A 26,309-nucleotide genomic window follows, 5' to 3' on the forward strand; every position below is an offset into this window, starting at 1 on the left:
CAGGTCGGAGGGCCGCTTCTCTAATGGGAAATAGCTGCTTCAGTGTGAATGGGCTAGTTCCCATTAGACGAGAGGACCTTTCTGCCTTTCCAGGTCGGAGGGCCGTTTCTTTAATGGAAAATAGCTGCTTCAGTCTGAGTGGGCTAGCTCCCTTTAGACGAGAGGACCTTTCTGCCTTTCCAGGTCGGAGGGCCGTTTCTCTAATGGGAAATAGCTGCTTCAGTGTGAGTGGGCAAGTTCCCATTAGAAGAGAAGACCTTTCTGCCTCTGCAGGTCGGAGGGCCGCTTCTCTAATGGGAAATAGCTGCTTCAGTGTGAGTGGGCTAGTTCCCTTTAGCCGAGAGGACCTTTCTGCCTTTCCAGGTCGGAGGGCCGCTTCTCTAATGGGAAATAGCTGCTTCAGTGTGAGTGGGCTAGTTCCCATTAGCCGAGAGGACCTTTCTGCCTTTCCAGGTCGGAGGGCCGTTTCTCTAATGGGAAATAGCTGCTTCAGTGTGAGTGGGCTAGTTCCCATTAGCCGAGAGGATCTTTCTGCCTTTCCAGGTCGGAGGGCCGTTTCTCTAATGGGAAATAGCTGCTTCAGTGTGAGTGGGCTAGTTCCCATTAGCCGAGAGGACCTTTCTGCCTTTCCAAGTCGGAGGGCCGTTACTCTAATGGGAAATAGCTGCTTCAGTGTGAGTGGGCTAGTTCCCATTAGACGAGAGGACCTTTCTGCCTCTGTAGGTCGGAGGGCCGCTTCTCTAATGGGAAATAGCCACTTCAGTGTGAATGGGCTAGTTCCCATTAGACGAGAGCACCTTTTTGCCTTTCCAGGTCGGAGGGCCGTTTCTCTAATGGGAAATAGCCGCTTCAGTGTGAGTGGGCTAGTTCCCATTAGCCGAGAGGACCTGTCTGCCGTTCCAGGTCAGAGGGCCCTTTCTCTAATGGGAAATAGCCGCTTCAGTCTGAGTGGGCTAGTTCCCATTAGCCGATAGGACCTTTCTGCCTTTCCAGGTCGGAGGGCCGCTTCTCTAATGGGAAATAGCCGCTTCAGTGTGAATGGGCTAGTTCCCATTAGACGAGAGGATCTTTTTGCCTTTTCAGGTCGGAGGGCCGTTTCTCTATTGGAAAATAGCTGCTTCAGTCTGAGTGGGCTAATTCCCATTAGACGAGAGGACCTTTCTGCCTCTGCAGGTCGGAGGGCTGCTTCTCTAATGGGAAATAGCTGCTTCAGTGTGAATGGGCTAGTTCCCATTAGACGAGAGGACCTTTCTGCCTTTCCAGGTCGGAGGGCCCTTTCTCTAATGGGAAATAGCTGCTTCAGTGTGAGTGGGCTAGTTCCCATTAGCCGAGAGGACCTTTCTGCCTTTCCAGGTCGGAGGGCCGTTTCTCTAATGGGAAATAGCTGCTTCAGTGTGAGTGGGCTAGTTCCCATTAGCCGAGAGGACCTTTCTGCCTTTCCAGGTCGGAGGGCCCTTTCTCTAATGGGAAATAGCTGCTTCAGTCTGAGTGGGCTAGTTCCCATTAGACGAGAGGATCTTTCTGCCTCTGCAGATCGAAGGGCCGCTTCTCTAATGGGAAATAGCTGCTTCAGTGTGAATGGGCTAGTTCCCATTAGACGAGAGGACCTTACTGCCTTTCCAGGTCGGAGGGCCGTTACTCTAATGTGAAATAGTTGCTTCATTGTGAGTGGCTAGTTCCCATTAGACGAGAGGACCTTTCTGCCTCTGCAGGTCGGAGGGCCGTTTCTCTAATGGAAAATAGCTGCTTCAGTCTGAGTGGGCTAGTTCCCATTAGACGAGAGGACCTTTCTGCCTTTCCAGGTCGGAGGGCCGTTTCTCTAATGGGAAATAGCTGCTTCAGTGTGAGTGGGCTAGTTCCCATTAGTCGAGAGGACCTTTCTGCCTTTCCAGGTCAGAGGGCCGTTTCTCTAATGGGAAATAGCCGCTTCAGTGTGAGTGGGCTAGTTCCCATTAGCCGAGAGGACCTGTCTGCCGTTCCAGGTCAGAGGGCCCTTTCTCTAATGGGAAATAGCCGCTTCAGTCTGAGTGGGCTAGTTCCCATTAGCCGAGAGGACCTTTCTGCCTTTCCAGGTCGGAGGGCCGCTTCTCTAATGGGAAATAGCCGCTTCAGTGTGAATGGGCTAGTTCCCATTAGACGAGAGGACCTTTTTGCCTTTTCAGGTCGGAGGGCCGTTTCTCTAATGGAAAATAGCTGCTTCAGTCTGAGTGGGCTAATTCCCATTAGACGAGAGGACCTTTCTGCCTCTGCAGGTCGGAGGGCCGCTTCTCTAATGGGAAATAGCTGCTTCAGTGTGAATGGGCTAGTTCCCATTAGACGAGAGGACCTTTCTGCCTTTCCAGGTCGGAGGGCCCTTTCTCTAATGGGAAATAGCTGCTTCAGTGTGAGTGGGCTAGTTCCCATTAGCCGAGAGGACCTTTCTGCCTTTCCAGGTCGGAGGGCCGTTTCTCTAATGGGAAATAGCTGCTTCAGTGTGAGTGGGCTAGTTCCCATTAGCCGAGAGGACCTTTCTGCCTTTCCAGGTCGGAGGGCCCTTTCTCTAATGGGAAATAGCTGCTTCAGTCTGAGTGGGCTAGTTCCCATTAGACGAGAGGATCTTTCTGCCTCTGCAGATCGAAGGGCCGCTTCTCTAATGGGAAATAGCTGCTTCAGTGTGAATGGGCTAGTTCCCATTAGACGAGAGGACCTTACTGCCTTTCCAGGTCGGAGGGCCGTTACTCTAATGTGAAATAGTTGCTTCATTGTGAGTGGCTAGTTCCCATTAGACGAGAGGACCTTTCTGCCTCTGCAGGTCGGAGGGCCGTTTCTCTAATGGAAAATAGCTGCTTCAGTCTGAGTGGGCTAGTTCCCATTAGACGAGAGGACCTTTCTGCCTTTCCAGGTCGGAGGGCCGTTTCTCTAATGGGAAATAGCTGCTTCAGTGTGAGTGGGCTAGTTCCCATTAGACGAGAGGACCTTTCTGCCTCTGCAGGTCGGAGGGCCGCTTCTCTAATGGGAAATAGCTGCTTCAGTGTGAGTGGGCTAGTTCCCATTAGTCGAGAGGACCTTTCTGCCTTTCCAGGTCGGAGGGCCGTTTCTCTAATGACAAATAGCTGCTTCAGTGTGAGTGGGCTAGTTCCCATTAGCCGAGAGGACCTTTCTGCCTTTCCAGGTCGGAGGGCCGTTTCTCTAATGGGAAATAGCTGCTTCAGTGTGAGTGGGCTAGTTCCCATTAGCCGAGAGGACCTTTCTGCCTTTCCAGGTCAGAGGGCCGTTTCTCTAATGGGAAATAGCTGCTTCAGTGTGAGTGGGCTAGTTCCCATTAGCCGAGAGGACCTTTCTGCCTTTCCAGGTCGGAGGGCCGTTTCTCTAATGGGAAATAGCTGCTTCAGTGTGAGTGGGCTAGTTCCCATTAGCCGAGAGGACCTTTCTGCCTTTCCAGGTCGGAGGGCCGTTTCTCTAATGGGAAATAGCTGCTTCAGTGTGAGTGGGCTAGTTCCCATTAGCCGAGAGGACCTCTCTGCCTCTGCAGGTCGGAGGGCCGCTTCTCTAATGGGAAATAGCTGCTTCAGTGTGAATGGGCTAGTTCCCATTAGACGAGAGGACCTTTCTGCCTTTCCAGGTCGGAGGGCCCTTTCTCTAATGGGAAATAGCTGCTTCAGTGTGAGTGGGCTAGTTCCCATTAGCCGAGAGGACCTTTCTGCCTTTCCAGGTCGGAGGGCCGTTTCTCTAATGGGAAATAGCTGCTTCAGTGTGAGTGGGCTAGTTCCCATTAGCCGAGAGGACCTTTCTGCCTTTCCAGGTCGGAGGGCCCTTTCTCTAATGGGAAATAGCTGCTTCAGTCTGAGTGGGCTAGTTCCCATTAGACGAGAGGATCTTTCTGCCTCTGCAGATCGAAGGGCCGCTTCTCTAATGGGAAATAGCTGCTTCAGTGTGAATGGGCTAGTTCCCATTAGACGAGAGGACCTTACTGCCTTTCCAGGTCGGAGGGCCGTTACTCTAATGTGAAATAGTTGCTTCATTGTGAGTGGCTAGTTCCCATTAGACGAGAGGACCTTTCTGCCTCTGCAGGTCGGAGGGCCGTTTCTCTAATGGAAAATAGCTGCTTCAGTCTGAGTGGGCTAGTTCCCATTAGACGAGAGGACCTTTCTGCCTTTCCAGGTCGGAGGGCCGTTTCTCTAATGGGAAATAGCTGCTTCAGTGTGAGTGGGCTAGTTCCCATTAGACGAGAGGACCTTTCTGCCTCTGCAGGTCGGAGGGCCGCTTCTCTAATGACAAATAGCTGCTTCAGTGTGAGTGGGCTAGTTCCCATTAGCCGAGAGGACCTTTCTGCCTTTCCAGGTCGGAGGGCCGTTTCTCTAATGGGAAATAGCTGCTTCAGTGTGAGTGGGCTAGTTCCCATTAGCCGAGAGGACCTTTCTGCCTTTCCAGGTCAGAGGGCCGTTTCTCTAATGGGAAATAGCTGCTTCAGTGTGAGTGGGCTAGTTCCCATTAGCCGAGAGGACCTTTCTGCCTTTCCAGGTCGGAGGGCCGTTTCTCTAATGGGAAATAGCTGCTTCAGTGTGAGTGGGCTAGTTCCCATTAGTCGAGAGGACCTTTCTGCCTTTCCAGGTCGGAGGGCCGTTTCTCTAATGACAAATAGCTGCTTCAGTGTGAGTGGGCTAGTTCCCATTAGCCGAGAGGACCTTTCTGCCTTTCCAGGTCGGAGGGCCGTTTCTCTAATGGGAAATAGCTGCTTCAGTGTGAGTGGGCTAGTTCCCATTAGCCGAGAGGACCTTTCTGCCTTTCCAGGTCAGAGGGCCGTTTCTCTAATGGGAAATAGCTGCTTCAGTGTGAGTGGGCTAGTTCCCATTAGCCGAGAGGACCTTTCTGCCTTTCCAGGTCGGAGGGCCGTTTCTCTAATGGGAAATAGCTGCTTCAGTGTGAGTGGGCTAGTTCCCATTAGCCGAGAGGACCTTTCTGCCTTTCCAGGTCGGAGGGCCGTTTCTCTAATGGGAAATAGCTGCTTCAGTGTGAGTGGGCTAGTTCCCATTAGCCGAGAGGACCTCTCTGCCTTTCCAGGTCGGAGGGCCCTTTCTCTAATGGGAAATAGCTGCTTCAGTCTGAGTGGGCTAGTTCCCATTAGACGAGAGGACCTTTCTGCCTCTGCAGGTCGGAGGGCCGCTTCTCTAATGGGAAATAGCTGCTTCAGTGTGAATGGGCTAGTTCCCATTAGACGAGAGGACCTTTTTGCCTTTCCAGGTCGGAGGGCCGTTACTCTAATGGGAAATAGCTGCTTCAGTGTGAGTGGGCTAGTTCCCATTAGACGAGAGGACCTTTCTGCCTCTGCAGGTCGGAGGGCCGCTTCTCTAATGGGAAATAGCTGCTTCAGTGTGAATGGGCTAGTTCCCATTAGACGAGAGGACCTTTTTGCCTTTCCAGGTCGGAGGGCCGTTCCTCTAATGGAAAATAGCTGCTTCAGTCTGAGTGGGCTAGTTCCCTTTAGACGAAAGGACCTTTCTGCCTTTCCAGGTCGGAGGGCCGTTTCTCTAATGGGAAATAGCTGCTTCAGTGTGAGTGGGCTAGTTCCCATTAGACGAGAGGACCTTTCTGCCTCTGCAGGTCGGAGGGCCGCTTCTCTAATGGGAAATAGCTGCTTCAGTGTGAGTGGGCTAGTTCCCATTAGCCGAGAGGACCTTTCTGCCTTTCCAGGTCGGAGGGCCGTTTCTCTAATGGGAAATAGCTGCTTCAGTGTGAGTGGGCTAGTTCCCATTAGTCGAGAGGACCTTTCTGCCTTTCCAGGTCGGAGGGCCGTTTCTCTAATGGGAAATAGCTGCTTCAGTGTGAGTGGGCTAGTTCCCATTAGCCGAGAGGACCTTTCTGCCTTTCCAGGTCGGAGGGCCGTTTCTCTAATGGGAAATAGCTGCTTCAGTGTGAGTGGGCTAGTTCCCATTAGCCGAGAGGACCTTTCTGCCTTTCCAGGTCGGAGGGCCGTTTCTCTAATGGGAAATAGCTGCTTCAGTGTGAGTGGGCTAGTTCCCATTAGCCGAGAGGACCTTTCTGCCTTTCCAGGTCGGAGGGCCGTTTCTCTAATGGGAAATAGCTGCTTCAGTGTGAGTGGGCTAGTTCCCATTAGCCGAGAGGACCTCTCTGCCTTTCCAGGTCGGAGGGCCCTTTCTCCAATGGGAAATAGCTGCTTCACTCTAATCGCATTTTTAATTTTAGGCAGTGTGAGTTGCTTTTCATGTTATTTTAACTCACTGGGCCGCATTTCAGTCTGAGTGGGCTAGTTCTCATTAGACGAGAGGACCTTTCTGCCTCTGCAGGTCGGAGGGCCGCTTCTCTAATGGGAAATAGCTGCTTCAGTGTGAATGGGCTAGTTCCCATTAGACGAGAGGACCTTTTTGCCTTTCCAGGTCGGAGGGCCGTTACTCTAATGGGAAATAGCTGCTTCAGTGTGAGTGGGCTAGTTCCCATTAGACGAGAGGACCTTTCTGCCTCTGCAGGTCGGAGGGCCGCTTCTCTAATGGGAAATAGCTGCTTCAGTGTGAATGGGCTAGTTCCCATTAGACGAGAGGACCTTTTTGCCTTTCCAGGTCGGAGGGCCGTTCCTCTAATGGAAAATAGCTGCTTCAGTCTGAGTGGGCTAGTTCCTTTTAGACGAGAGGACCTTTCTGCCTTTCCAGGTCAGAGGGCCGTTTCTCTAATGGGAAATAGCTGCTTCAGTGTGAGTGGGCAAGTTCCCATTAGAAGAGAAGACCTTTCTGCCTCTGCAGGTCGGAGGGCCGCTTCTCTAATGGGAAATAGCTGCTTCAGTGTGAGTGGGCTAGTTCCCATTAACCGAGAGGACCTTTCTGCCATTCCAGGTCAGAGGGCCGTTTCTCTAATGGGAAATAGCTGCTTCAGTGTGAGTGGGCTAGTTCCCATTAGCCGAGAGGACCTTTCTGCCTTTCCAGGTCGGAGGGCCGTTACTCTAATGGGAAATAGCTGCTTCAGTGTGAGTGGGCTAGTTCCCATTAGACGAGAGGACCTTTCTGCCTCTGCAGGTCGGAGGGCCGCTTCTCTAATGGGAAATAGCCACTTCAGTGTGAATGGGCTAGTTCCCATTAGACGAGAGGACCTTTTTGCCTTTCCAGGTCGGAGGGCCGTTTCTCTAATGGGAAATAGCCGCTTCAGTGTGAGTGGGCTAGTTCCCATTAGCCGAGAGGACCTTTCTGCCTTTCCAGGTCGGAGGGCCGTTACTCTAATGGGAAATAGCTGCTTCAGTGTGAGTGGGCTAGTTCCCATTAGACGAGAGGACCTTTCTGCCTCTGCAGGTCGGAGGGCCGCTTCTCTAATGGGAAATAGCCACTTCAGTGTGAATGGGCTAGTTCCCATTAGACGAGAGGACCTTTTTGCCTTTCCAGGTCGGAGGGCCGTTTCTCTAATGGGAAATAGCGGCTTCAGTGTGAGTGGGCTAGTTCCCATTAGCCGAGAGGACCTTTCTGCCTTTCCAGGTCGGAGGGCCCTTTCTCTAATGGGAAATAGCTGCTTCAGTCTGAGTGGGGTAGTTCCCATTAGACGAGAGGACCTTTCTGCCTCTGCAGGTCGGAGGGCCGCTTCTCTAATGGGAAATAGCTGCTTCAGTGTGAATGGGCTAGTTCCCATTAGACGAGAGGACCTTTTTGCCTTTCCAGGTCGGAGGGCCGTTTCTCTAATGGAAAATAGCTGCTTCAGTCTGAGTGGGCTAGTTCCCATTAGACGAGAGGACCTTTCTGCCTCTGCAGGTCGGAGGGCCGCTTCTCTAATGGGAAATAGCTGCTTCAGTGTGAATGGGCTAGTTCCCATTAGACGAGAGGACCTTTCTGCCTTTCCAGGTCGGAGGGCCGTTTCTCTAATGGGAAATAGCTGCTTCAGTGTGAGTGGGCTAGTGCCCATTAGCCGAGAGGACCATTCTGCCTTTCCAGGTCGGAGGGCCGTTTCTCTAATGGGAAATAGCTGCTTCAGTGTGAGTGGGCTAGTTCCCATTAGCCGAGAGGACCTTTCTGCCTTTCCAGGTCGGAGGGCCGTTTCTCTAATGGGAAATAGTTGCTTCAGTGTGAGCGGGCTAGTTCCCATTAGCCGAGAGGACCTTTCTGCCTTTCCAGGTCGGAGGGCCCTTTCTCTAATGGGAAATAGCTGCTTCAGTGTGAGTGGGCTAGTTCCCATTAGCCGAGAGGACCTTTCTGCCTTTCCAGGTCGGAGGGCCATTTCTCTAATGGGAAATAGCTGCTTCAGTGTGAGTGGGCTAGTTCCCATTAGCCGAGAGGACCTTTCTTTTTTTTTTTTCATAACAACATTTTATTGATCTTGCAGGATAAAGTGTTACATGCAACAATGCAATATATTACATTTTAAAGATTTAATTAGTGTCTTTGTAGCCCGATGTGGGTTGGAGGACGGAGAAAATGGTGGGCAGATTCTGGATGTGGCGCTTAAGTGGGAGAGTTCTGGGAGCCTGATCCCTCTGTTCCGGTATGTTCGGTGGGTGGTCGGGAGTTAGTAGAGAGGGCTGCATTGGAGCCATCTAGTAAGTGGAGGTCTCCTGGTGAGGGTTGGGTATTTGGCCGCGTAGTCCAAGAATGGGTCCCATATATTCAGGGTTCTGTTTAGGGAGTCCGAGCGGATTGCCGAGATTTTTTCTGCTACTGCCATCTTCCAGCATTTGGCCCACCATAGGGCGATCGAGGGGCCATTTTTGTCTTTCCATAATCGAGCCATAGCTATCTTTGCGGCTAATAGCAGGTGGTTACATAGTCGGGAGATGTGACCTGAGATTGGGAATGCTCCATCGCCGGATTCGCCCAGGAGGACAATTCCTGGGTCCCAAGGGATGGAGAGGCCGGAGATTTCTTTGATGTGTTTCAGGACTTCCTTCCAGTATGTTTCTGCCCTTGGGCAGCTCCAGACTAGGTGATAGAGAGATCCGGGGGTTTGGCATCCTCGCCAGCATGTGACTGGAAAGTCCGGGTTGGCTTTGTGAATTTGGGTGGGTGTGATGTAATATCTGTAGCACAGCTTATAGCCTCCTTCCTTGTTCGTGACGCATTGTGAGCTTTTATGCAGTCTGGACCAGATTTGCCCCCAGCTCTCTGCAGTTATTTCCCGGCCAATATCCTTTTCCCATTCCGTCATATATTTTTCTTTCTTTGCTGGGTCCGATCTTTCCAGGAGCCGGTATATGGTGGATATTTTCCCTTTGTTGGTCGGGGATGTCAATGTGAGCTCCAGGGCTGTTGCTTCTCTCGAGCATTTGTCCCGGGTTCTTCTGTGCGAGATCCAGTGTCTAATTTGTGAGTATCGGAATCTTTCCCGTTCCCCCACTCCAAATTTTGATTTGCATCTCTCGAAGGTGATGGGTCGGCCTTCTTCGATAAAATCGCTAGTTTTTGCAAGGCCCCCTGCTATCCAGGCGTGAAAATCTCGGGGTGGGTTTCCGGGGGTAAACTCCGGGTTGTTCCAGATGGGTGACATGGGTCCTAATGGGCTGCAATGTCCCCATTTCCGAGCTGCGGATTTCCAGCATTGAGTTGTGTTGGTCGTGGTCGATAGTGGCCCGGTGTTGGCTTGGGATTTTAGCGTTGGTAGGTGTGGGAGATCCTGTAGGGGGACCGGGCACCAGGATTCCTCAATTGTCGCCATAGCGGGAGGTCTGTTTCCTGCACCCAAGCGAATGCATGTGATAGTTGAGCTGCTAGCGAGTATCTGGCTAGGTCAGGAACACCCATTCCTCCTTGCGGTTTGCCTTTTGTCATGATTCGTTTATTGATCCTGGGCCTCTTCCCTCCCCAGACAAATTCCATTAGTTTCTTCTGTAGTGTACATATGGCTGGGGGTGGGATTTGTATTGGCAGGGCTGTGCACTGGTATATCCATCTGGGGATTAGGTTCATTTTTACAGCTGAAATCCGTCCGAACCATGAGATTTCTTGTTGTTTCCATCTTATGAGATCACTTTGCAGGGTGCTGAGTAATTGTGGGATGTTCTTTGAGTATAGTCGCTTTGGATTTTCGGTGATCTGGACTCCGAGGTATCCTATGGCGTCTCTGGCCCAGGGGATTGGTGAGAGAGGTGCGAGGGCGGTCTCGTCCAGGCGAGTTAAATTAACGGGTAGTGCTGAGGATTTGGTTAAGTTGACTTTAAATCCTGACATGGTGCCAAACTCCTCTATCTCTTTCCATAGTGTCCCCAGGGAGGCCGCCGGGTCTGTGATAGTTAACAGCACGTCGTCGGCATAGAGTGCGATTTTATACTCGCGGTTGCCCGCTTGGAATCCTTTTATGATTTCATTTCGTCTGATTCTGGTGGCGAAGGGCTCCATGGATAGAGCAAAGATCAGGGGCGAGAGCGGGCAGCCTTGTCTGGTGCCTCTTGTGATGCGGATATGTTCGGACCTTGTGCCATTAACACGAAGTTGTGTGGTGGGAATTCGGTAATTAGCCATGACCCACGCTGTGAAGTTGGGGCCGAAGCCGAAGCAATGGAGGACCTCGTGGATGTATCCCCAGTCCACACGATCGAAGGCTTTGTGTGCGTCTAATGAGATTACCGCCATTTTTGTTTTGGATTTGTGAGCGCCTTCAATTAGGTTTAGTACTCGCCGAATATTGTCATGTGTCCCTCTGCCAGGGATAAATCCAGTTTGGTCCCGGTCGATTAGGCTTGGAAGAGTTGGGCCCAGTCTTCTGGCTAGTACCTTGGCAAAGATCTTCCCGTCATTGTTTAAGAGTGAGATGGGTCGGTAGGAATCTGGGAGTTCGGGGTCTTTTCCGGGTTTATGTAGTAGGATTGTAATTGATTCGGCCATGGATTTAGTGACGGTTTTCGTGGATAGGAAGGAGTTGAATAATGCGGATAATTGTGGGGCCAGGACTCTGGCGAATTTCTTATAGAAGGCTGCGGTTAGCCTATCTGGGCCTGGGGCAGAGGGTTTGAGGGCTTTGATGGCTTCAATAATTTCTTCTACTTCAATGGGAGCCTCCAGGTGTTCCGGATGTGTGGGGTTGCGGGGCGGAAGTGCGCTCAGGTATTCTGGTAGCTCATTTAGTGTTAGTGGGTCACTGGACATTATAGATGTGTGGTGTCTCAGGAGTTCGTTCATTATCTCTGTTTGGGAGCAGAGCAGATTACCGTTTTCTCCTCGCAGTTTTAGTATGTTGTTTCGGTTGCGGAGCGCCCTCAACTTTTGTACCAATATCCTGTTTGCTTTATTTCCTTTGGCGTAGTAAAATTGCTTTGTGTACGCCAGGGATTTGGCTATCCGGTCAGCACAGTGCATTTCCAAAGCAATTTTCGCCTTTCTCAGGGCCCGCTCGGTTTTCCTTGAGTATTGAGTTTTTAGCTGTGATTCGTGGAGGGATACTTCTTTTTCTAGTTTGGAGAAGGCAATGTTTGAGATCCTTCGCTGTTCAGCTCCGGCACCTATTAGTACCCCCCTGACCACCGCTTTCATTGCGTCCCAGATTGTACTGATGTGGGATGTTTGTGTGGTGTTCTCTTCAAAGTAGTTTATCAATGAGTCCTCCACTTCGGCTCTTATGCTGATATCTAGAAGGAGTGCATCGTTCAATTTCCAGTGCCTTTGAGGGGGGGATTTCTGACCTGAGATGGATAGGTTTACAGATATCGGGGAGTGGTCGGAGATCATGCGTGTGTGAATTTCTGTATCAGTGACACATGGGAGTAGGGCGCCGGGGATTAAAATTAGGTCAATTCTTGAGAATCCCTTATGAACGTTGGAGAAATATGTGAAATCTCTTGAGTCGCCGTTCTGTATTCTCCATGCGTCTACAGTCTCTGTTTCTCTGAACAACTTAAGTAAGGCAAGGGCATGCACGTAATCATTGTTTGTGGCTGGGAGAGTTTTGTCTAGCAGTGGGTTAGGGATGGTATTGAAATCTCCTCCGATAAATAGGTGGCCTTCTCGGAATGCTAGAATTGTTGGGAGGATGTCGTTTAAGAACTTATTTTGGGAGGAATTGGGGCTGTAGATTGAGGCTAGAGTAATGGGAAGTTCTTCAAAGGTGCCTTTGAGAAGCAGGTAACGGCCGTCTGGGTCTCTTCTTATAGTGTTGTTGAGTAGTGGGATTTTGTTGCTGAGAAGGATTGCAACCCCTCTTTTCTTTGAGCCAGAGGTGGCGAAGAAGGACTGTTTGTATCTCTTGAATTTTATGCGTCGTTCATCCTCCGCGAGTAGATGCGTTTCTTGTAGTAGAACGATATCTCCGGCCAGTTGACTCAAGCGGTGCTCAACCGATCTGCGTTTCCTTGGTGAGTTCATCCCCTGAATGTTCCAGGAGAGAAATCTTAACTCGCTTGTATTAGTCATCTCTGGCGGCGTTGTGATGAGGTTGATTCTTGGGATTTATCCCTGGGCTGATCTGTGGGGGTTGTATCAGGCTTGATGAGTGTAACGAGGTGTAAGCATGTTTTGGGGTGTTGTTGCATGTTGTGCTGCCGAGTCCTTGGTTGATTCTGGGACCATTGAGTAAACGAATTGAATAGCGCATTCTTGCAAGTTTTCGTACTTCTTTCTGAGTTTTTCCTCCTTTCCAAACGTTGGACTGGTAGATGGAACTTCTACCTACTGCCACTGGGGAACTTGTGGCACCAATGCGCTCGGTGTGGCCAACTGGGCCGTTGAGATGAACCGGGGGTAAGCTCGTCGGGTGAAGCCTCTCCGTATCGGTGCGCGAGGGTTGTTTGCGAAGTTCTCGGAGGGGCTTCATTGGACTTGGGAGAACATTGCTTGAGGGAATCATTGTTTCCTGCCTCGGTGAGCTGTTGTTAAGTGTTCAGCCCCTGTCGCCGTCTTTTTTCGGGGGTCCTCTGAGTCTGCGCCGTCTGTTGTATATGGACCATGACCCTCCTGGTGATGTGTCTCGGGGAGGGTGAGTTGCCTCCACGGGTTCGGCGCTGGGGTCGGTACCGCCCACGCCCATGAGTTTCTCCGCCTCTTTCAATGATTGTATTTGCCTCTGTGTACCGTCCCATTTGAATTTCACTGAAGTGGGGAAACCCCAGTGGTATGGGATTTTCTTTTCTTGTAGCCAGGATGTCAGGGGTCTCATTGCTTTCCGTTTCAGGAGTGTGGTGTTCGCTAGGTCTTGGAACAGAGAGATCGTGGACCCTCTGAAGGTGATCTGTCTCATTTGCCTTGCTTCTCGCATGATGTCTTCTTTTATCTGGAAGAAGTGTATTCTGGCCAGGACATCCGGGGGGAGCGCTGAGGATTTCCTTGGGTTTGTTCTGTGTACCCGGTCCAATTCTAGGGGGGAGGTGTCTGGGAGAGTGATAATGAATCGAAAGAGATCCGTTATGTACGCTTTCAGATCTGATTCCGGGATAGAGGTTGGGATCCCTCTGATTCTGATGTTGTTCCTTCTTGATCGATTTTCCAAATCCTCCTGCTTTGCGTCAAGGATGTTACATCTTGCTTCGAGAGCAGCTATCCGGTCTTTGTTGTGTTCCTCTTTGAATCTTTGGTCACAGATTTCGGATTCGATTTCGGCGGTTCGTTGTTCTACTTCCCCCATTCTTTTGTCGAGATTGTTTATTTTCTTAGTAATTTCCTCGGAGCTTTTTTGGATTTCCCTGGTTAGGGCTACTAATAGCTCTTGTAGGTCTGCTTTGGTTGCCGCTTGAGGCAGAGTGGGATCTGTTTCTGTGGTTGGTGGGGTGGTATTTTTCATAGTCTCCCCCGGAAGGTCGGTTTTCTTTGCTCTTTCGGCGGCCACGGACGACATAAGGGAAATAATGTCCGATTGTTTAGGAGCTTTCCCGCTTTTGGACATTGCCGTGTGGGGTTGCGGAGGGTGGTAGTAGCTCAGTCTTAGCGAGTTGGTGAGAGTTATGAGCTGCTCGGGAGGATTTAGGGTTGGAGTTCTGGGTCCGATAGCGGAAGTTGTCTGATCCGAAGGTGTGGGGGCACAGTAAGAGGTTGCGCCGCTGGGTGGGACCCGAGGAGTCTGGTGGTATCGGGCTCGGAAAATCAAGCTAGCAAGCCGGTGAGTTCATGAGGTCCCCCTCTGCCGCACTCCCAGGGTGGGCTGATTGTTCTCCCGTCTCCCCCCCACTCCTTACCTCCTGTCCCCTGCGCCGGAGTGAACTGCCGCTGTGCCCGGGAGGATGTTGGGGGTAGCAACCCCTGCCGGTCTATGGAGCAGCAGTCCCGGGAGGGGGGTTAAGGGTTACGAGGAGTGGATGGCAGTTGAGTGGTGGATGGGGCGGACGGGTGGAGGTCAACTCCGCCGGTGAAATGCGGGGGGCAGGAGGGCTCGATGCTGTGGTGGATGCTCCGGGCTCTGGACCGCAAGGCCGCAAGATGGCCGCCGGGCCTGGGGGTGCCGAAGTCGCGGAGGCAGACGTGCAAGTACAGGTGGGAAGTGCTGTGATGAGATGTCCGTACCACCGCCTGCACCGTGCACTGAGATGGGAGGTGGAGGTCCGTGGGTCAGGGCCTCTGTGGTTCTAGTGCAGTCCTGTGGGCGGGCACGGGGCTCGCCCTCTCCTGGTGGGGTTAATGGCTGGTCCCACGGGCTCCAGTGGTGATGGAGATGCGGAGGCTGATGGCCTCCTGCGGCGGGTGTTATGCGCAGAGGCAGGCAGGCTATGCGGCAGGCAGCGTTCGGTGCCGGGCTCGGCCGGCGGGCGGAGAGGAGAATCGGCTGCGCCTCTGCCCAGGGATCGGATCTATTTCGGGCGAAGGCGGGCCTGTTTTCATCGAGCCCGGGGAGTTTGGAGGGTGCCTGTGGTTGGTGGACTCGGAGTGGGCACAGTCGATCCTTCCGCGCTGGAAGCCGAGGAGCGCAGGTTGCGGTAGGTGAGGATCAGGATTAGCGTCCACGCTACCTGGGGTGTGATGTTGTCTCCGGCGGTGCTTGATGGGAGAGGCTGGGAGGTGGATCCAGGGCAGTTGGACTCAGCGATGGGCGACGAGCGGTACACCCCGGATCATCACTGGCGGTTGCCGGTCGGCAGGGCTTCAGTGTCCGCTCCGCCCCCTCCTGGGTGGTCTCCGACTCCCGAAGCTGCGGCGGCCATCTTGCTGCCGAGTGGGCCCCAGGGTTGTTGGGGGTCTAACACTGCGGATTCGGGATGGAACCGGGAATCGGTCGGCCGGTGGGTGCAGGGGAGGTTCACCCGCCGGTGGCTTCAGTCACGGACAGAATCGGAGGCTGGAAGTGGGTTTTTAACGAAAAGGCGCATTGGGCCAGGCGGGAGCTCTCAGGAAGACATTCCAGATGAGTCGGCTCCAGGCCACGCCCCCCCGACCTTTCTGCCTTTCCAGGTCGGAGGGCCCTTTCTCTAATGGGAAATAGCTGCTTCAGTCTGAGTGGGCTAGTTCCCATTAGACGAGAGGACCTTTCTGCCTCTGCAGGTCGAAGGGCCGCTTCTCTAATGGGAAATAGCTGCTTCAGTGTGAATGGGCTAGTTCCCATTAGACGAGAGGACCTTTCTGCCTTTCCAGGTCGGAGGGCCGTTACTCTAATGGGAAATAGCTGATTCAGTGTGAGTGGGCTAGTTCCCATTAGACGAGAGGACCTTTCTGCCTCTGCAGGTCGGAGGGCCGTTTCTCTAATGGAAAATAGCTGCTTCAGTCTGAGTGGGCTAGTTCCCATTAGACGAGAGGACCTTTCTGCCTTTCCAGGTCAGAGGGCCGTTTCTCTAATGGGAAATAGCTGCTTCAGTGTGAGTGGGCAAGTTCCCATTAGAAGAGAAGACCTTTCTGCCTCTGCAGGTCGGAGGGCCGCTTCTCTAATGGGAAATAGCTGCTTCAGTGTGAGTGGGCTAGTTCCCATTAGACAAGAGGACCTTTCTGCCTCTGCAGGTCGGAGGGCCGCTTCTCTAATGGGAAATAGCTGCTTCAGTGTGAGTGGGCTAGTTCCCATTAGCCAAGAGGACCTTTCTGCCTTTCCAGGTCGGAGGGCCCTTTCTCTAATGGGAAATAGCTGCTTCAGTGTGAGTGGGCTAGTTCCCATTAGACGAGAGGACCTTTCTGCCTTTCCAGGTCGGAGGGCCCTTTCTCTAATGGGAAATAGCTGCTTCAGTGTGAGTGGGCTAGTTCCCATTAGACGAGAGGACCTTTCTGCCTTTACAGGTCGGAGGGCACTTTCTCTAATGGGAAATAGCTTCTTCAGTGTGAATGGGCTAGTTCCCATTAGACGAGAGGACCTGTCTGCCTTTCCAGGTCGGAGGGCCGTTTCTCTAATGGGAAATAGCTGCTTCAGTGTGAGTGGGCTAGCTCCCATTAGCCGAGAGGACCTTTCTGCCTCCGCAGGTCGGAGGGCCGCTTCTCTAATAGGAAATAGCTGCTTCAGTGTGAATGGGCTAGTTCCCATTAGACGAGAGGACCTTTCTGCCTTTCCAGGTCGGAGGGCCGTTTCTCTAATGGGAAATAGCTGCTTCAGTGTGAGTGGGCTAGTTCCCATTAGCCGAGAGGACCATTCTGCCTTTCCAGGTCGGAGGGCCGTTTCTCTAATGGGAAATAGCTGCTTCAGTCTGAGTGGGCTAGTTCCCATTAGCCGAGAGGACCTTTCTGCCTTTCCAGGTCGGAGGGCAGTTTCTCTAATGGGAAATAGCTGCTTCAGTGTGAGTGGGCTAGTTCCCATTAGCCGAGAGGACCTTTCTGCCTTTCCAGGTCGGAGGGCAGTTTCTCTAATGGGAAATAGCTGCTTCAGTGTGAGTGGGCAAGTTCCCATTAGCCGAGAGGACCTTTCTGCCTTTCCAGGTCGGAGGGCCGTTTCTCTAATGGGAAATAGCTGCTTCAGTGTGAGTGGGCAAGTTCCCATTAGAAGAGAAGACCTTTCTGCCTCTGCAGGTCGGAGGGCCGCTTCTCTAATGGGAAATAGCTGCTTCAGTGTGAGTGGGCTAGTTCCCATTAGACGAGAGGACCTTTCTGCCTCTGCAGGTCGGAGGGCCGCTTCTCTAATGGGAAATAGCTGCTTCAGTGTGAGTGGGCTAGTTCCCATTAGCCGAGAGGACCTTTCTGCCTTTCCAGGTCGGAGGGCCCTTTCTCTAATGGGAAATAGCTGCTTCAGTGTGAGTGGGCTAGTTCCCATTAGACGAGAGGACCTTTCTGCCTTTCCAGGTCGGAGGGCCGTTTCTCTAATGGAAAATAGCTGCTTCAGTCTGAGTGGGCTAGTTCCCATTAGACGAGAGGACCTTTCTGCCTCTGCAGGTCGGAGGGCCGCTTCTCTAATGAGAAATAGCTGCTTCAGTGTGAATGGGCTAGTTCCCATTAGACGAGAGGACCTTTCTGCCTTTCCAGGTCGGAGGGCCGTTTCTCTAATGGGAAATAGCTGCTTCAGTGTGAGTGGGCTAGTTCCCATTAGCCGAGAGGACCATTCTGCCTTTCCAGGTCGGAGGGCCATTTCTCTGATGGGAAATAGCTGCTTCAGTCTGAGTGGGCTAGTTCCCATTAGACGAGAGGACCTTTCTGCCTCTGCAGGTCGAAGGGCCGCTTCTCTAATGGGAAATAGCTGCTTCAGTGTGAATGGGCTAGTTCCCATTAGACGAGAGGACCTTTCTGCCTTTCCAGGTCGGAGGGCCGTTACTCTAATGGGAAATAGCTGCTTCAGTGTGAGTGGGCTAGTTCCCATTAGACGAGAGGACCTTTCTGCCTCTGCAGGTCGGAGGGCCGTTTCTCTAATGGAAAATAGCGGCTTCAGTCTGAGTGGGCTAGTTCCCATTAGACGAGAGGACCTTTCTGCCTTTCCAGGTCAGAGGGCCGTTTCTCTAATGGGAAATAGCTGCTTCAGTGTGAGTGGGCAAGTTTCCATTAGAAGAGAAGACCTTTCTGCCTCTGCAGGTCGGAGGGCCGCTTCTCTAATGGGAAATAGCTGCTTCAGTGTGAGTGGGCTAGTTCCCATTAGACGAGAGGACCTTTCTGCCTCTGCAGGTCGGAGGGCCGCTTCTCTAATGGGAAATGGCTGCTTCAGTGTGAGTGGGCTAGTTCCCATTAGCCAAGAGGACCTTTCTGCCTTTCCAGGTCGGAGGGCCCTTTCTCTAATGGGAAATAGCTGCTTCAGTGTGAGTGGGCTAGTTCCCATTAGCCGAGAGGACCTTTCTGCCTTTCCAGGTCGGAGGGCCCTTTCTCTAATGGGAAAAAGCTGCTTCAGTCTGAGTGGGCTAGTTCCCATTAGACGAGAGGACCTTTCTGCCTCTGCAGGTCGGAGGGCCGCTTCTCTAATGGGAAATAGCTGCTTCAGTGTGAATGGGCTAGTTCCCATTAGACGAGAGGACCTTTTTGCTTTTCTAGGTCGGAGCGCCGTTACTCTAATGGGAAATAGCTGCTTCAGTGTGAGTGGGCTAGTTCCCATTAGACGAGAGGACCTTTCTGCCTCTGCAGGTCGGAGGGCCGCTTCTCTAATGGGAAATAGCTGCTTCAGTGTGAGTGGGCTAGTTCCCATTAGCCAAGAGGACCTTTCTGCCTTTCCAGGTCGGAGGGCCCTTTCTCTAATGGGAAATAGCTGCTTCAGTGTGAGTGGGCTAGTTCCCATTAGACGAGAGGACCTTTCTGCCTTTCCAGGTCGGAGGGCCCTTTCTCTAATGGGAAATAGCTGCTTCAGTGTGAGTGGGCTAGTTCCCATTAGACGAGAGGACCTTTCTGCCTTTCCAGGTCGGAGGGCACTTTCTCTAATGGGAAATAGCTGCTTCCGTGTGAATGGGCTAGTTCCCATTAGACGAGAGGACCTTTTTGCCTTTCCAGGTCGGAGGGCCGCTTCTCTAATGGGAAATAGCTGCTTCAGTGTGAGTGGGCTAGTTCCCATTAGCCGAGAGGACCTTTCTGCCTTTCCAGGTCGGAGGGCCCTTTCTCTAATGGGAAATAGCTGCTTCAGTGTGAGTGGGCTAGTTCCCATTAGACAAGAGGACCTTTCTGCCTTTCCAGGTCGGAGGGCACTTTCTCTAATGGGAAATAGCTGCTTCAGTGTGAGTGGGCTAGTTCCCACTATTATGCAGGACTTGGCCACTAGGGGCAAAAAGGGCAATTTTTCTAATGGGAACTAGCCTTCTCAGTGTGAGTAGGCTAGTTCCCATTATTATGCAGGACTTGGCCACTAGGGCCAAAAAGGGCCACTTCTCTAATGGGAAATAGCAGGACTTGGCCACTAGGGGCAAAAAGGGCCATTTCTCTAATGGGAACTAGCCTTCCCAGTGTGAGTAGGCTAGTTCGCATTATTATGCAGGACTTGGCCACTAGGGGAGCAAAAAGAGCAATTTCTCTAATGGGAACTAGCCTTCTCAGTTTGAGTAGGCTAGTTCCCATTATTATGCAGGACTTGGCCACTAGGGGCAAAAGGGCCATTTCTCTAATGGGAACTAGCCTTCTCTGTGTGAGTGGGCTAGTTCCCATTATTATGCAGGACTTGGCCACTAGGGGAGCAAAAAGGGCCTTTTCTCTAATGGGAACTAGCCTTCTCTGTGTGAGTGGGCTAGTTCCCATTAGTATGCAGGACTTAGCCACTAGGGGGCAAAAAAGTGCCATTTCTCTAATAGGAACTAGCTCACTCACACTGAAGCAGCTATTTCCCTTCTGAGAAATGGCCCTAACAACCGATGGTCCGTTTCTCGGATGGGAACTAGTATCAACCAAGTGGAAATGGGTGCCAGGAAAAGAGGCAGAGAGAGAGACACCTGACAGTTCCAGCCAATTGCAATGGAGGAGGGGGGAACAGTAAGAAAGACAGAAACAAAGGACTACACCACAGAGACTGCACACTCTAGGTGCAGTGCAAACCAGCTCAGAACATGTGGTGGGAGTCCACAAAAACACAAGATAACCCCAAAGAATACCACAAACACCTTTTCACAGAAGACAGCAGCCCAGTACTGTACAGAGAGATAAGATGATTTTCCAGAATCGCAGTATCATCCAGTGGTCTAGCAGGACTATGAGCCTCAAAACTTTGGTTCGAAAGCCTTGAATTTGACCTGCCTAATCATCTATGCTGACTAAAGCTTCATACTGTTCATTTGGAAGCGCTGCCCAGTATTTACAACCTTTGTTTTGTGGAACCAAACTCTAGACTTTCACCATACTGATGCTATGTTAGTTTTTCGAACGGGCGCATTATGGGGCTTGCACAGTGCTTTTGTACCACTGTAGGTTTTACTATCTCCAAACTTTATTAACCTCAGAGAGAGGGGAAAAGCTGGTTTTCCTTGCCAGAATTTGGTGCTGTGATTTGACCTATGAACACAGATCTCTGTAATGAATGCTTAATACACTTAGCTATCTTTTGAACGATTGTTGCCTGCAAACGTATTATACATTTCACCTTCTTTGAGCATTGCATGTGATAGATAGAGTACCCAAAGAATGGTGAAAAAGCGATATGAATTGTGCTGTAGTGACTGCACAAGCTGTATCTAGTACAGGAAACAGAGAATTCACCACAGGAGTAATTGGATATTAGTGTAAACCAGTAAGATAGCTCAGTGGGCTGAGTGCTTGGTGCTGCGATCTGTGTGTGATCTACAGGTCGCAGGTGCAAATCCCAGCAAGGCCAACTCAGGCTTTCAGGCTTTCATCCTTCCGAGGTTGATAAATGAGTACCAATTCCTGTTGGGTGATATTGTATGTATGTATATATGTTCTATGTAAGTCGCTTAGGCAAAAGCACTCATCATTATCATTAAAGAACTGCCAGGCAGCAAGCACAGAGGGTGACAGTTTCAGAGAAAATGCTGGATTTATTTCTCAGCAAACAATGTGATGTGCTTTTCCAATCTGCACTCAGAATACGTTTTATTCTTCAGCTTTCTCTGGATTTCAACTGCAGAAAGACACCCACACAGTCTGCCTAAATAGGCCCATTTTTAGCATGAAGGTTTTGCTGGCAGGTCATTTTTATCAGTGGGCCCTTCAGTTCTGTTTGTTTGAGGCCTTTGATTAAACCCCACTTGAGCCATGCTATTTTAGAGCCAATGGTGAGGTTTCTTTCCAGGGCTATGTCGTGGAATGAAATAGTTTCGGCTTATAGGTGTTGTAAGCAACACCTAATAGTTGAAACTAATAAATGAGTGGCCCAGGATAAACACGTTGGTTTAATAGTGAAGCTGGGCTTTTTGCCCCATCAGCTATTTCAGCAGTTTAGCAAGTTGATTCTGAGTTTTTGTCATAAATCATGGTACAATTATTTGTGAATTTTTGACTTTCATGTTCTGTTCTGTTTTGTAGACCAGACCCGGAAACTAAACAAATTACTTGATTATCCAACATGACAATATATTTAAAAATCCTATGATCAGGTTATGAAAAATCTGAATGATTGTACTGTAGCTTTACTGGCCCATTATCAAGGGGATTATACAAGTACCTGAAAACTAATTGAGTGAGGCTAAATAATCTCACCAGAGATTACCTTACCTTTGGTATTTCAAGGCTTTAAACATGACCAACAAAAGAATCTGTGATACAGGCATCTGGGTATAGTCATTGTTTGACACAGTTATGGACTGCTCTTCATGCCGTGAAGAGTAACATTTGAAATTGTAGAAAAAAGCAAACCATTTCTGTGTCAAGTAAACAGACCTGAAGATAAGCTCGCCAGAGGCGTGCAACGTTTGGTCAGCTTGCTCATGTCTAGGACCCCTTCCATTCAAGAGGCCTACACAAACGAGCCAACAATGGTATAAGCAAGGCAACCACAACGTGAGAAGGCACATCTTTTCACAGAAGACAGCAGCAGTCACGAGTTTTGACACACTTCTCCTGGAAGGCTACACGGTACTCTCTCTGCCTACAGCAAACAGACCAGGTGGGGGAGTAGCAATGATCTTCCCTGAGTAGATCCCTGTGTCTGTCATTCCCACTCATGCCTACTCATGCTTTGAGTGCCTGGTCTGCAGGCTCTCCCTCTCTCCTAGCTCTTCACTCCTGCTGGCCACCTTCTATCGGTTACCTGGACAGCCCTCCCTCTTCCTTTCGGAATGGGCTGACCTGGCCTCCTCTCTCCTTTCCTCCTCTTCTCAACTCCTCTTACTGGGTGATCTCAATATCCATCTCGACTCATCTGATTCCTCTGGACCTTCCCGCAATCTTTGTGACTCTCTCTCTCTTTCCATCTTACCCTCTGGCCCAACACACTCCACTGGCCACACCTTGGACACTCTCATCTCAACCAACATCCCTCTATCTATCCCTCTCACTACTTCTCTCTCCTGGAATGATCACTATCTTCTCTCTTCTCTCTTCTCACTTGAACCTCTCTTCTCCTCTTGCATCGGTAAGGTTGGCATTGCCTCCCGTTTAGAAGGTCATCCGACCCATGAAAAGAGTGTCAGTTGCTGCCTTTGCCACTATCTACTCTGCTTCTTCTACTCCTGCGGCTGACTCCCACCCTGACACAGTCCTCTCTAACGGTAACCTCTCCGTTTCCAACACTCTTGATATTCTTGCCCTTGTCAAGAGTGCAACTCTTGGTACGACTCTGAACTGGCTGCCCTTAAACGCAAGTGCAGGGCAGATGAACGGAAATGGGATTCCTCGGGCGCAACCTCTGATAAACTTGGCTGCCACTTCCTTCAAAGGCAGTATAGACTTTGCATCTGCTCCAAGGAAAGAGTCTTTATTCAAGCCTGCATATCCGCGGCATCCAATAACACGGCGAAACCTTTCAAAGTCTGCAAGGAACTAGCCAATCCTGCTGCAGCCTCCTCCACCATTGCACCCACCCAGGCCCTTTGCTCGACCCTGGCTGCACACTTCACCTCAAAAGCAAAGGATATCCTATCCTCTCTCTCTTCCTCATCACCTCATGCACCAACATCTCTTTTACCTTCCTTGGCCACCCCCACCGCTCCCCTTCCTCTCTCTCTCCCTTGTCACACCTTGGGAGGTCACTAGATATGTCTGGTCTGTAAAAGCTTCCACCAAACAGAAACCCCACAAAACCTCCTCCCCACAAAACCATCAAGGACAACATTGACCCTCTCGCTCCAGCCATGGCCGACCTCTGCAACCTCTCCTTCGCCACTGGAATTTTCCCCACTGCTCTTAAGCACTCCCTTGTGCACCCTCTCCTCAAACACCTTCTGCTGACCCTTGCATTCTGGCAAACTATCACCCGATCTCTATCACTCCTTTCATGGGCAAACCCCTGAAGAAGTTGGCTATTTCTCAGCTTACCCTCTGCACCAAATCTGCTGGTTGCTTACATAACCACCAGTCTGGCTCTAGAGCATCCAAAGGCATGGAAACTGCTCTTTTGAACACCCGTAAAGATCGGCTCTCAAATCTTGATTCTAACTCTCCTTCTGTCCTCATTCTACTCGACCTCTCCTCTGCCTTCGATATGGTAAACCACAACACCCAGATCGCACATCTCTGTGATACCCTGGGCATCACTGATCAGGCCCTGTCATGGCTTACCTCCTTTCACTCTAATGGCCCATCCCTGGTGGAATTGGAGCCCTTTCTCTCCCTGATCACTCTTTCTACGTGTAGTGTCCCCCAGGGATCAAACCTATCCCCCTGGTTTTTCAATGGCTACATGACACCACTGGCCCGTAGGGTAGCCACCTTGACCTTCAACATTCAGTGTTACACGAATGACACACAGCTCTCCCTCTTCCTCACTCATACCTGACTGTCTGTCCGCAGTTCAGTCGTGGGAAACACCCCAGAGATAATTGCTGGGTCTGCTGGGGAGATTAAGCTGGTATAAATGTTAAATGTGAGTAAAAGATGTTCTATATGAGACGTTACAGATGCCATACACTGTTCCTGACAGTGGAACAACTGTTATAATATATTCAGTCCGGGATGTGTTGACCGGCCCTCTGTCCATAATTAAGACCTTATGTATGAGTACTTGATATGTCTTATTTCATGCACATGAATGAATATAAAATAACCCACATAAATTATATAGCATGGTCTCCACTGCGGTGAGAGTGTAATTTTCAAACTTGTGCATCAAGGCAAATTTCTACCACCCCGCCCACTCTCATTACAAACATGGTCACACAGTAGTTTTTTCATTACTCTTACTTCATTTTACAACAATATTAGATTTGATTAATACTAGTATCACATCGATAAAATCTTATTAATGAGCTTTCTGGATGTTCCAAGATGGCACCCACATATACACCTTCAATATAGCAACATGCACATAGAGATCCAGAATAGTCCGTTTTCTATGGTTATGAACACGCATACAGACAGAGATGGTCTTAGTATGTGTTGTGCTTGCCGACAACTAAGAGGGTTGCCAGGGTTACGAGGAAACCCACCGCGGCATGAACGAGGAGCGCATCTATCAGATTTGGAGTGCCACGCGACCACAGGGAGAAACGCAGAGTAGAACGAACATTTTTCATCCACGGCCGCGGATTTCTACAATAACACTGCAGAGGTAAACACGAGCTAGTATAGATATTGGTGTATTCACTGATTTTCATATCCCCATGAAGGTTTTTTGCAGTAGAGCTCACTACTTGTTATCTTTATTTTCTCATTTTTTTCTGCACAGAATATCCCAATTGTCTCTGTGTTGACAACGCCTATTAACGCCAAGCTTTTTAAGCAAGACGAGACATAGCACTCTTATTTTTCTTCAAACCTCTAAACTTGATAGATAAGCCATTTTACTATCTATGGTAATTCTTTAACGTAGCAGGATATCTTAGTTTTGCATTTTGTCTCCTTCAAACGTTTGGTTACAGTTTCTAATATTACAGGGTGTAAAGTATCTTTAGTTTTATTGATTATGTATTTTTGAGAGTAAACGGTACTTACGACATTGCAGGTATTTTAGTCGGAAAATTCTCTTTGACTTTAGGTGCTCCGAACACTGAAGAGAGGAACATTGTTTCTAACCGTAGTGGAACACACCATTCCACCATTTCTAAGGGGGAAATACATACTTCACTTTCTCTACAATTAAGGTATGCCAACCCTACACTATTTTAATTGGGAGTTGCTTTAATAACTATATGTCTTCTTAACTGGTTGATTTGGGACGTGTATTGGGTATACCAGTGCACACTGGCCGCAGTGGTGGCCTCTGAAGACTAAAACAACTACGACCCTCATGCTAGAATGTCGTTTTGAATTGTACTTAGAATGTTATATTAATACATATATAACCATTTGGCAATGTTATGCACAGCTTGTTACTCCTTTGTAGATACATGATGTTTATGGGAAGAATACATGATTGAAACAGTCTTCATTTACTTTTTTGTTTTCTAGTTCAAACCACTTGGCTCAAGAAGAAGGGATGCTTATCCTGAAACGCGTCAGCCACTTTTGATTGTATACATGGATTACCATTGCTTATCATCATATTCTGTTGACAGCTAATTTGGCTTTTGTATTTTTAAGTTTCAATGGTGAATTGGTTGTGACTACAATTAAAATTTCATTGCTTTTTTAATAGATGAATGAACATCTTTGTTGTTTATAAATTGTATATTCTTTAGAACTACAACAACCAGTTTATTTGACTTCGAGGAACCATCTATTGATGGATTTAAAATAGAATGCAGGGGACGGGAGGGCTCCTATCTTTGGATCCTCTTTTCTTTGCCTACGTATATGTTGTAGTGATCCTGTGCCAGGGTCACTTTTCCTCCCCCGCACCTGAAAATAATATCTAATTACTACACGGTATTCTGAAAATGTATTTCTCATAGAAAGCATAAGGTAGTGCGCCTACTTATCCCTTTTCTTTACATGGCACCACTGGCCCGTAGGATAGCCACCTTGACCTTCAACATTCAGTGTTACACGAATGACACACAGCTCTTCTTCAGGCTACCCTCAGCCTCTTCCTCTTCCTCACTCATACCTGACTGTCTGTCCGCAGTTCAGTCGTGGTGTGCTGCAAATGACCTCTGCCTCAATGCCAGTAAGACAGAGATTGTCCTCATCAGGACCCCTTCTCCTGTCTTCCCTCTTTCTCTCTGGCCGGCCTCCCTTGGCCCTGCACCTCCACCTACCAACGAGGCAAAAAATGTGGGGGTCATCTTCGACTCCACTCTCTCCTCGTCTCACATTGCGGACATCTCTAAAAAGTCCCACTACCAACTGAATCTACTCCAGAGCTCTGGTCCTCTCTAGGCTGGCTTCTACAACAGCCTCTTTCTCAAACTTCCTTCTTCTACCCTCCGTCCTCTTCAACTCATCCAGAACAGAACCGCAAGACTTATCCTTGGCCTTAAGCCCAGGGACCGTATCTCACTGTCGCTGAAATCACTTCACTGGCTCCCCGTGGCTGCAAGGATTAAGTTCAAGACCCTTTGCATTGTCCACAAGGCTTTCTGGGGCCTGGGCTCACTCTATCTGCAACGCTCTCTTCCTAAATACTCTCCTTCCCAAGCC

General features: G+C 50.1%; 1 long non-coding RNA gene across 1 annotated transcript in view; it reads left to right on the forward strand.

Moving 5' to 3' along the window:
- The window catches only part of LOC138489228 (uncharacterized), a 75,632-nt gene extending 50,262 nt beyond the window's left edge, over positions 1-25,370 (forward strand). Inside the window, exon 2 of the long non-coding RNA XR_011274758.1 lies at positions 25,179-25,370. This is a non-coding gene — a long non-coding RNA (uncharacterized lncRNA). The remainder of the gene's footprint in view (positions 1-25,178) is intronic.
- The last annotated feature ends 939 nt before the right edge of the window (positions 25,371-26,309 follow it).

This window comes from Ambystoma mexicanum, chromosome 9 (assembly GCF_040938575.1).
Source record: "Ambystoma mexicanum isolate Mex_15411 chromosome 9, UKY_AmexF1_1, whole genome shotgun sequence".
Taxonomy (NCBI): Eukaryota; Metazoa; Chordata; class Amphibia; order Caudata; family Ambystomatidae; genus Ambystoma; species Ambystoma mexicanum.